This window comes from Cupressus sempervirens, chromosome 3 (assembly GCF_028749045.1).
Source record: "Cupressus sempervirens isolate cs-2001-9-10 chromosome 3, ASM2874904v1, whole genome shotgun sequence".
Classification (NCBI taxonomy): domain Eukaryota; kingdom Viridiplantae; phylum Streptophyta; class Pinopsida; order Cupressales; family Cupressaceae; genus Cupressus; species Cupressus sempervirens.
The window spans coordinates 981,352,200-981,364,540 of NC_143120.1; the positions used below are offsets into that span (position 1 = coordinate 981,352,200).

The 12,341-nt window shown below is 33.0% G+C and overlaps 1 protein-coding gene across 1 annotated transcript in view; it reads left to right on the forward strand.

Annotated features, from left to right (window-relative positions):
- LOC149570038 (Ku70-binding family protein) overlaps positions 1-12,341 on the forward strand; it is a 108,070-nt gene that overhangs the window by 35,924 nt on the left and 59,805 nt on the right. The window lies entirely within an intron of this gene.

Genomic DNA, 12,341 nt, shown 5'->3' on the forward strand with positions numbered 1-12,341 from the left:
GGAAGTTTGGTCATCTGACAGAGGAACCATCAGACATAATCAGGATGGATACAGTTACGCAGATGTTTGTTACCTTATTCCATCCATTGCATAGAAGAAAATGATTTCCTCAAAGTATTAGAAATATCAACAGTAAATGGCTCAGGCTTAGATTGTTGTTATTACAAATATTGACTATGGCCAAATCTGTTTGATGACTGCTTGAATCTTGACGTGGTCACTCTGCACCGACCCAATGTTTTAGACAAACTTCAGGAATGGATACAAATTACAAAAGAGGATGGATACTGTTTCAAAAACATTGGATGTAGGGCTTATTTGTGTGAGGATGACAATCCTACCAATCTTGATGGTATAATAGCGATGGACACTAGACAATTTGAGTGGCTTCTTCATCAAGTAAAGAACGAAAACAATGTGTCTCATTGGGGGATTCGCCCCTTCTCCACTACCACTTCTCTCAATTCAAAGTAAATAAAATGGAGGGGGAGTTCAAGCCTGTTAAACTTCAAAACCGGCATAATCACAATAAGCATCTATGGTTTATTATCCTATTCAAAGCACACTAAGGGGCAGATGGTTAAATTTTACATCAAGCATCATAGCAATCGTAGGACCACGTCATCAGGCAAGGTCAATAGATGAAAGAAAATTATATTTTTTGAAATGGGCGATCCCGTACTTGATCTGCTCTTACATTTCACATGGCTCCAACATGGAAAATAGACCACTAGAACATTAGAGTCAAGCATTAGATGCAAGAATCATGATGTGCAGTAAACCAAATATGCCCTCCGAGGACATAGCGAACATCATCCGGAAACACAACATTCATCTCACCGAGGATAACAACCATCACAGTCCACGTTAGCATAGACAGTGACACGTCTGCAAAAGGAGAAGGAAGAAAGTAAGGCTGACCATTCAATTTGCGAACCACACATAGTTTACGTGGCATCAAAACAACGTGCATATGGGGACAAGGAACACGGACGACCAAGCGGGAGTACAACCACATCATCGACGGAATAGAAAATATACTCTGCACGTACACTTTAAAGGAGACAACACTTTTACCGATACCGATCCCATATACATCAAAGGGAGGGTACGTGAAACAAGACAATACCAAGTCAAGGATAATACCAAGTCAACACGCCCCGATAATATTAAAGACATTGGGTTCCATATTGCAAATAAAGATACAACTTGCGCAAGGAGGATTCCAGATTGAACGGAACAAATGTTATTTAATATTTGATCATTCAATAATGAGTGCTCTGTCTCAATGGTTCTTGATATTGGTGAAGTTCAGATTATGAAGTATGCATAAAAGACGGGCCTATGTAGATATGTATTCAAATTTCCAACACTTTTCTGCTTACCTGAATGACATAATTGGAGATGACTCATGCGATTCTTGCGACAATGAAGATTTCTACGGCAATAACAATTTTATTTTAAAAATGCTTGAAGATAAAATCGACAGGAGTGGTTAACATGAGTTTTTGATCAGACATAGATATGGTGGGCGGAGGAGGAGAAACCAAGAACCAAAATTAGATAAAATATATGTTTAAAGGACTCTCCTACATCAACAATGAGATGGGCTTCATGAATGTTGAGTGGTAGCGTTGGTCCTTTTACCATCAAGGTTGCTCCAAACAAAAGCAACTAGTGGACATAGATTAAAGATATAAGGAGTATTACTTTCCCTAAACACCGAAGGAAGACATATTTTGTGAAAGACTTGGACAATAGTTTGACAGAAAGATTGAATAGTAATGACTCTCCTTCCAAGTACAAGGTGATTCAAATGTTGGACACGTAAGCATCAAGCTTGTGCATTAAGATGCATATTGGGTATGAGGTAAGTAAAAGATAACATTATAGGACTCCATTTGAGTATTCACTTGAAATCAAGTGTCTTCTTGTGTAATATGTTGATCGTAGAAAGCATAAATGTCAAATCAATTTTTGGTGAAGGTATGATATATTTTGTGTTTTATTCCAATGTTGTAAATCAATTAATTCATATTATATGATAGATGTTATGAATTAATTATTATTATGTTATGAATAAGTATTATGTTATCTTGAGTTTATTATTAAAAATATAAAATAAAGAGTTGTGTTATAAAAGCTTATGTTGTTAGTAATAAATATGAGATAAATTTACTAACATCCTAATCAATATTTTTTTAAAAATATTTCTATATGTTAAAATATAGATCACAGTATATGTATATGTGTGTGTGTGTGTATATATATATATATATAGAAAATGGAAGATATACTTTAACTTCAGAGTATACACATTTATCTATATTATATTAGGATGATCTTATATAATTTTGCAGAATTATTTATTATCCTTGAGTATTATCTCTTATTTCTATACGAGATATGTGCCTTGATCTTTTTCTTCGGGAATGTTATTTCAGGCAACCTTGAAAGAGAGGGAGCAAATAGAGAATATGATTCAGTCAATCTTCGATGATCTCGATCATATTGATTCAGAGGGAGTAAACCATGTTGTGATAGAATCTTCAATGATCGATAAAATTGTAATAGTTAAGAGGACTATAATTCATGCAACTATGTGATCTTAATGGGTCTACCCTTTATGTACATCATATGAAAGTGGTGATTTCAAATTAAACTATCTATGAATCTCTCTTTGATTAACAAAACTTGACATATATGTTCAAGAGTCATTCAAGTGGCACAATCATACTCAATCAAGATATCAATGTATTGTGGATGAGGTTGTGTTAGTTTCTACTATTAAACTTAATGAATGTTTGGAGCTTCAATGAATGAAAAAGAGGAAGTTCGGACTTAGAAAGAAGTTGTCAAATTTGATGTGATATAAAAGTCTTCAACGATATAAGAGTAGGAATTTTACATTGAGGGGGGGAATAATAAGCAATGTTCCATTCCCACTTGAACCACCCTTAGAAAAGGAGATATTCCATGACCCTCATGGGCAAATAAGTACTTATATCTTTTACATTTATCTATTCATTTATCTGTAATTCTATACATACTATAAGGGTCATTTGCTTTGATCTTTTCCTTTATGTTTGAGGATATTCTTACAGGAAAAGAAGGTTGGTACTTCAATATGCTACTAAATATTGTACAGACTAAATCTAATGATAGTAATCCCAAAGACCCTGATGATCAAGATGGATAAAGTGTGGCTCTTAATGCAAGTATCTTTGATGATTGAGATTATGAGATCCTTCTACATTAAGAGGGAGTATGACACTTCTTCAAAGGCAATGCTAGAGCTTAGAAGATTGATACTTAGAGGGAGTCTAGAAATCCATGTGGGTGACTGCATGATATTGATGGGCCTACTCCTACGTATATCATGAGGGAGTGATGAGTTTGAAAAACATCCTTGGGAAAAGAGAGTTTTTGAGGAAGTAACAAGAGGACCTGACATCCCAGGATCAATTTTCAGAGGGAGAAATTTTGAGATGCAATCCCTTATGGATGATATCTTCTCTATGAGAAGTTCTAAAGGGAAAAGTTAAATTGAAATATTTCAAAGGTAAAACTTGATATTTGATTTCAATCTATATCTGGTTAGATATGTAATGAAAGGTGGCGATCTTTCATTGGCATATATAAATAGAAGGTAATCATTGTAAGGTGACGATCTTACATATGATAGGCTATTTATCATGGTTCTTTGGGTCGGAATCTGCTGGCCATCATGATAACAAACAAAAGGTAATCTTTGTAAGGTGACGATCTTACAAATGATAGTCTTGTTATTATGGTATCTCTCTAGACATTGCTTAAGTGCAAGTAGAGATCATGAGTGTGTTATGGGCATCTCTAGACATTGCTTAAGTGCAAGTAGAGATCATATGTGTATCATGAACTTCTCTAGACATTGCTTAAGTGCAAGTAGAGATTGTTTTTGGGCTTCTCTAGACATTGCTTAAGTGCAAGTAGAGATTATATGAGCTATCTCTAGACATTGCTTAAGTGCAAGTAGAGACTATGTGTGCTATCTCTAGACATTGCTTAAGTGCTAGTAGAGATTTTATGTGCTATCTCTAGACATTGCTTAAGTGCAAGTAGAGATCATTTACTGTTCATATCATGTTGCTTATATGATGATTTTGACTTAATTAATGTTTTACTTCTCCCTAGCTAAAGAGGGAGTGTTAATGTTTTAGCATCAGTAGAAGTAAAACATTGATTATTTGATATACTAATCTGTGTTTATCTTTTTAGATAAATTCTTATTTGTGATTCTTATATATATAATATATATTATATATGTAATATAATATATATTATATAGTATGCATTATATATCTCATTCATATATATATATATATATATATATATATATGATATATGTAATATAATATGTATTATATATATTATGCATTATATATTATTATATTATATTATATAATAATATAATAATATTATATTATATTACATATATGGTTAATATATTAATGTTATAAATATGTTAAAGATAAGTTATGCATATAGTTATTGATAATGGTGATTAACTATAGAGACATGTCTCCTCTCATATTATACATATATGAGATCCAAATCTGCATTTGAAAATCATCAATTACAATGATAATGAGAGTACATTTGCAGATACGATCTAAGTTATTTCAACAATTATCTCTAATGTTGAAGTTTTTATATGCAATAAGAGAGATTTTCAGAGGAAGTCACAATTTTTTACAAGATTCTGTCAAAAAATTTACCAATTTTTAGTTCTTGTATGCAGAAAGAAGAATTTTGTTGGACTTCATCATAAATAGGTTTCAGATGCTATCAAAGTTATCTAAACAAACAAAATCGGAAAAATGCTTGATAAAATTGCATGGGATCCAATTTAATTTACAGGGAACATTAAGATTTAATGTGCAATGAATTCAATAGCAAGAAACTTGTCTCATAATTACAGTAAATTCTGTGTATTATAAAAAAGATTTGCCCTCAGCTTAATTAAGTTGCACTGGATCGAATTTTATGTACAATCTCATTATTCAATGTACAATTTATTCAACAACCATATCGGTAAAATTGCTCTATTTAGAAACAGATTTGCCCTCGCATACAATCACAGCATGGTAATAGGGCAATACTCTGAATTTCACAGCTAATCACTTAAAAGAGCATAGTAAAATATGTACATGTATGCATCCAAATTCCAAACATTTTAAACTGCAGATCTAGTATGCATTTCGTTAAACAGAGTCATTGATTGGTAAGTAGGTGATATTTTCCACAGTAAGTCAAATTGTGATATTGGTATCAAGATGTAACTGTGTGGTTCTTTGAGTCAAACTCATTGGCCCATGTTTCATGAGTAGTGGTTCACAGTCATTGATGATCACAATACAGCAAAATGTTAAAACTTTCAAGCTTTTAATTAAAACTGTGTATCAGTCATTTTTTAGGGACCAAAGATAGTCACGTTATTATAAAACACTTATTTTAAAATGTAATATATAATAAGCGAGTCTTGGATTAGAAAGATAATTTTCCTACATGCATGTGTAAAATGAATTGGCCAAAAGTATATACCTGAATAAGCAGTTTTGTGCAACTACTGTCTTTGAGATTGAGATTGTTGAATTTGACTCAAACTGTACAATTAAATTATAAATCCAAAATTATAAATATATTTAATTAAAATCACAAACTAAATATATTTAACTATAAATATTTAATAAGTTAAAATCAAAATTAATACATTTTATATTACAAATATGAATTAATTAAAACAAGAAATGTAATATATTTGATCAAGAATATAATAATTAATTAATTTAAACTTAAAATTGAAAACCCCACACAATTAACTTATAATTTAAAATTCAAAATACAAAACAATAAAGGATCAATTATAATTAGTTATCATTTTTCTTTGAGGGAACATCAATAAAACTTCTAATACCTAAATGTCATATAAGTTGCAACTTTATTGCCAAAATATTGAAGCTTTGAAAACATTACCAAAATAAAACATAATGTTTAAAAACATTGAATATTTGGGCTATCCCTCACCATACAACTATAATACAATCGTTTAATTCTACAACACAAGCGATGTTTGTTTAATACCATTTTCTCATTCTTAGTTAATTTTTTGGAAAGCCTCACGTGAAATTTTCGGGAAGCGTAAAGTGAATGAAAATGATTAAGTTGAAAACATTAAAATGGACATTGCATGTATCAGATTTGGAAAAGAAGATAAAGCAATCATTAATATATGTCAGTTTACATCTTTTCATGCTATAAAAATGTTATTTATTAAATCATGAAAAATGAGAAAAAACATAGACATTTGAAATGAGATTTAAAAAAAAAAAAATACTGTGATTTGATTGGTGCCCTTTATTCAATAAATTAATGTTGCTCTTATGAGTCACATAATTGCTTCATAACCTTCAAGCGTTGAAGAAGCCTCTACTATGCAAGATTGGAAAGATGCAATGTAGAAGAATATCAGTCATTTATTGAAAATGATGTTTGGGATGTTGTTCCAAAGGCCAAAAGGTAAATCTGTGGTTTCTTCCAAATGGCTATTTAAAATTTAACATGTTGTTGATGGTAGCATAGAGAAATATAAGGCAAGATTTGTTGCTAAGGGTTTTTCTCAAAAGGAAGGTATAGATTATGAGGAGACTGTTGGCAATATGACCAATCAGTCAATATAAGTGAGATATATGGTTGTCATTTATGGCAACATATGTTTTGCAGTTTAATTGTGATTATTTGTGAAGGAAAATTGTCTAAGTATTGGACAATGTTATAGCAGCATGATGAGATTTATTGATAGCGTAATATTCCCTTGGAATATTCTCTTGCGCAGTTAACCATAGATGCATGACGTCACTCTGATGATGCATACGATTGCGCATGTCCGTACGAGCAACCAAGTTCAAGTTATGAAGGAAATAACTATGCAGTTACTTCATAGTGTAGAATAGAGCATGTCAGCAAATTGAGTTGTATGACTTACATAATTGTTTTGATTACTAAATCTTGATGAGCCGACTCTAAGGATGATATGTGAGCTGACTAAGGAAGAATTTATTGATATGATTGATATAAGTAAAGAACTTCAATTGTGAAGTTAGTAGGCTATGCGATATTGTGTAATGTAATGTTATGATATGTGATGCAAATATAAATGTGAGCGATATGATACGAATTGATATATGCACAATCACTCCTTGTATGGAGAATTGACAATTAGAAGAATTGCAAAGTACAACAACTGATCCAAAATTGTATGTATATCTATTTTCTTGAAGAATTTATTGTATAGTTGCATGTTAGGGAAGTGGGCTCTTCTTGTACATATTTGTATATGATCCACCAACTCTTAATAGGGTTGAAGCAACACCTAATAGGGTTGAGGCTTCTAACAAGGCCTAGTCTCCTAACAGGGACTCGAGACACTATACATTCTTCATAGACTCCTAACAAGGTCAATATCCTTAACCGGATTCTTATATATAGTGAATCATCTTGTGGGTTTCATCCCCACCGGGGTTTTCCCTTGGCCAGGGTTTCCCTAGTTAACAAAATATGGTGTTATGAGCTCTCTTTATGTATGGTTGTTTATACTGTTCAGCATTATTGGTTTACTTCCTTATGCATGTATTAAAATAATTAATAATATCCAGTTGTGGGCAAAAAGATTGAAAATACTGATTCACCCCCGCCTCTCAGTATTATCTATTTCTAATAGAGACTTTTGCTTTTGTAGCTCGCTATTCTTCTATTAGAGCTATACTTAGTATTGCAGCAGTAAAGGGCTAGATTCTTCATCAAATTGATGTCAAAACAATATTTTAAATGGGTTTATTGAAGAAGATGTATACATTGAACAGCCTGAAGGCTTCATAATTCATGATAAAAATTCCCATGTATGCAAGTTGAAAAAGGCATTGTATGGTCTTAATTAAGCTCCTCATGCATGGTATGAAAGAATTGATAATTATCTTCTTGGCTCGGGTTTTGAAAGAATGCTGCTGATCCAAACCTATACTTTTTAAGAAATAATTCCAATATGCTGATTCTTGTGCTCTATGTTTATGATTTATTTCTCACTGGTAATAATGATCTGATTGATAAATGTAAGAAGGATCTTACATGAGAATTTGAAATGAAAGACCTTGGTCTTTTTCATTATTTCTTAGTCTTGAGGTTTGGCAAACTTCAAATGGTATTTTCTTAAGTCAAGGGAAGTCTGCTATAGATTTACTGAAAAGATTTGGAATTTTGGATTGTAAATCTATGGAAGTAAGTCTGAAAAATTATATAAGGAAGCAGCTGTTTCAAATTTGGTTGATCCTACAATGTATAGAGTCTAGACATCTTATTGTTGGTTCGCTTTCCAATATGCTGATTCTTCTGCTCTATGTTTATGATTTATTTCTCACTGGTAATAATGATCTGATTGATAAATGTAAGAAGGATCTTACATGAGAATTTGAAATGAAAGACCTTTGTCTTTTTCATTAGTTCTTAGTCTTGAGGTTTGGCAAACTTCAAATGGTGTTTTCTTAAGTCAAGTGAAGTATGCTATAGATTTACTGAAAAGATTTGGAATGTTGGATTGTAAATCTATGGAAGTAAGTCTGAAAAATTATATAAGGAAGCAGCTGTTTCAAATTTGGTTGATCCTACAATGTATAGACATCTTATTGTTGGTTTGCTTTCCAATATGCTGATTCTTCTGCTCTATGTTTATGATTTATTTCTCACTGGTAATAATGATCTGATTGATAAACGTAAGAAGGATCTTACATGAGAATTTGAAATGAAAGACCTTGGTCTTTTTCATTAGTTCTTAGTCTTGAGGTTTGGCAAACTTCAAATGGTATTTTCTTAAGTCAAGGGAAGTATGCTATAGATTTACTGAAAAGATTTGGAATGTTGGATTGTAAATCTATGGAAGTAAGTCTGAAAAATTATATAAGGAAGCAGCTGTTTCAAATTTGGTTGATCCTACAATGTATAGACATCTTATTGTTGGTTCGCTTTCCAATATGCTGATTCTTCTGCTCTATGTTTATGATTTATTTCTCACTGGTAATAATGACCTGATTGATAAATGTAAGAAGGATCTTACATGAGAATTTGAAATGAAAGACCTTGGTCTTTTTCATTAGTTCTTAGTCTTGAGGTTTGGCAAGCTTCAAATGGTATTTTCTTAAGTCAAGGGAAGTATGCTATAGATTTACTGAAAAGATTTGGAATGTTGGATTGTAAATCTATGGAAGTAAGTCTGAAAAATTATATGAGGAAGCAGCTGTTTCAAATTTGGTTGGTCCTACAATGTATAGACATCTTATTGTTGGTTCGCTAATGTATTTAGTTAACACAAGACCTGATTTTTGTTATGTTGTTAATACTTTGAGTTAATTTATGTGTGAACCAAGACATATCCACTTTGTTGCAGCCAAACATATTTTGAGATATGCTCATGGTACTGTTAAGCTATGGATTAAAGTTTTCTTTTAATGCTGAGCTAACTTCAAAAGGCTTCTCCAACTTAGATAGGGCAAGAGTGTCCATGACAGAAAAAGCACTTGAGGTAGTTTTAATTGGGGTTCAACTATGATCTTTTGGTGTAGTAAGAAGCAATCTTGTGTAGCTCAAAGCATTACTGAAGTAGAGTATATAGCAACTTGTATGGCCACAAAAGAAGCTGTGTGACTTCGTAAATTACTTGTTAGTTTATTTAGTCAACTTACTGATTCTACTATGACTATGTGTGATAATCAAAGTTGTGTAAAGCTCTTAGTAAATCCTGTTTTTCATGACAGACCTGAACATTTAGAAATTAAATATCATTGTCTCAGAGATATTGTTCAAAGGAAAGCCATTGAGCTTAAATATATTTCGGCCAATGAGCATGTTGTAGATATTATCGTCAAGCCTCTTCCTATGGTGAAGTTTAGCTACTTCCGTGAGAAGCTTGGCATTGTGGAGAATGATGCTCTTTCTGAGTAAGAGTCAGTTTTTAGTGATTTATTTCCTGGTAAGTACTCTGCAAGAGAAGTTCAGATTCATTGGTCCACCCTCTGCGAGTAGGCATGATGGAAGTATCCTTACCTTGGAGAAGGCTGAGGTGTAAATCCTCATTCCACCCACTGCAAGTAGGCATGGTGGATCTATCCTCTGCAAGTAGGCATGATGGAAGTATCCTTCTCTGGGAGAAGGCTGAGGTGTAAATCCTCACCCCACCCGCTGCGAGTAGGCATGGCGGAAATACAGTCTTCTTCGGGAGAAGACTGAGGTGCAAGTCCTCATATCTCACCCTTTGTGTGTAGGCATGGTGAATAATTGTGTATTTTTTCATCCTCTAGGAGTAGCTATAGTGAATTTTTTTTGATGATGAGATGACAATTGATCATTGTTATGTTGTGATAACAGTTCTATTAAATCAATGTTGAAATCTGTAATGACATGTCTGATGATTGCAGCATCATGTTCTTGTCATGGGAAGGTAACCTGAAGAGTCTCTCTTGCTAAGAGGGAGTGTTGAAGTTTATTGTAGCAGCGAGATAGATCTCATCTTACCTCGGTTCTCTATATTTTGCATCCTCCAGTCATCATTCTTGGGTTCTCTGTTTGAAGTTCTTGATGCTTCTCTCTGGACTATTCTGGCTCTCTCATCTCCTTCACCTGGTTGCTTATGTATTCAGCTTCATTTCAGACTCTTAGTTTCTGTTGTTATGATAAAGCCATATGAGTTAACTCTGCCGTCAAGCTATCTGCTATCTATTCTCTCTCAGCCACGAGCACTCTGCTCATCGATGGTTCCTGGAGTTTTGCTGCATATGAAGCTCTTATCTCTTATGGATATTTTCTGCTCATGCTGTGTGAATATATGATGTGCGATTATCTCATGTCGTCAAATGTCTTTGTATCTCTTACGGGCAGTTGACTCAGCATGACAAATTAGTCAAAGTCTCATGTTTCCTTTGAACGCATTATTTCCTTTATTTGTGACCCTGTCGATTAATCTTGCAGCGTTACATGCCTTCTTGTTTTGGCGTCTAAGGTTCCCCTGATTAAAAATGAAATATTTAGGAAAGCCCGACACATTTCTTTGAAGTGTTCAGATATATATGAGACAAATTTATATTTTTCTGAAAAAAAAAGTGAGAGACATCGCAAGTGTTGTTTATTGCATTCAGGCAAGTTCTGTTCATTGCTTCAGGCACAAGAAGTACTCAGTCTATTTTGATTCAGCTCTGATTATTTTTTGAGCCTATTAGTTATCTCTGATCTATTCTGTGTTTCCCTGATTCTGTTTGAATCATTCAAGATTGATTTGTTTATGTATTTCTGAAGAGCCTCATTATATCTTCAATTCTGAGAGTCTGGTTGTGCAAAACAGGTTGTGAAAGGGCTCTAAAATATCAGAGCTTGTAATTATTCTTTTTCAGTCAAATAAAGTACTCTATTTTGGTGGGCTGGGTTGTTTCCCTCGGTGAGGAGGGTTTTTCCCAAGTTAAACATTTTGTCTTGTTTTTATGTTCATATTTTTGGTTCAAAATTTAACACTTATCTACCAAGCTCTCTGCACCTAATATATTGAGTTCTGGAGATTGTCAATATTATGAATCATTATAATGATTCATCCAACTTAAGTGTGAGGAATGTTGATGATCTTCACCCTAATTACTACTTGGATATTCATTTGCAATGTTGTTTTTGCCCTGGTTACGTATCCTGCACTTGTAAATGTTTCTGGGTCAAAGAATTTGGTTTAAATGTTTCTGCAATCAAGAAAAGTTGCTCGTTTGTAAGTCCACATTTGTTAACAGTTCTGTATATTAGGAACATTTTATCTAATAATATGATGCAGGACGGACAGAAGTTAAATAACCAATTGCTTGTAATCAGAGGGAAATGTTATTCTTGACAACATTGCTCGAACCGTGTGCGAAATTGGGTGGATTCCCAGTTAGGAAGTGTAGTATGAGAAACATTTCTCTGCACCAGAAATATTCCATCTAAAAATTGTTGCATAAAAACATAAACCAACAATATAATGAACTTTTCATAATCATAAGGAAATGTGCAATCTGTTCTTCGATAAGTGGCTGATCTTATTCATTACAAGATTGTCATACAAATTGTGGTTACTGTCTAATTCTTTTGATATATAAGCATTGTCTTTCTCTAGAAAATAACACTGTTTTTTGTTCCTTGTGCATGCCTGAATGACAATTTTTAAGTTATCAGGCTTGTGTGCTGCATTTTTAAAATTTGCTCTGCCTTCCTTTTAAAAAAAGCACATTGTTTTCTGTTCC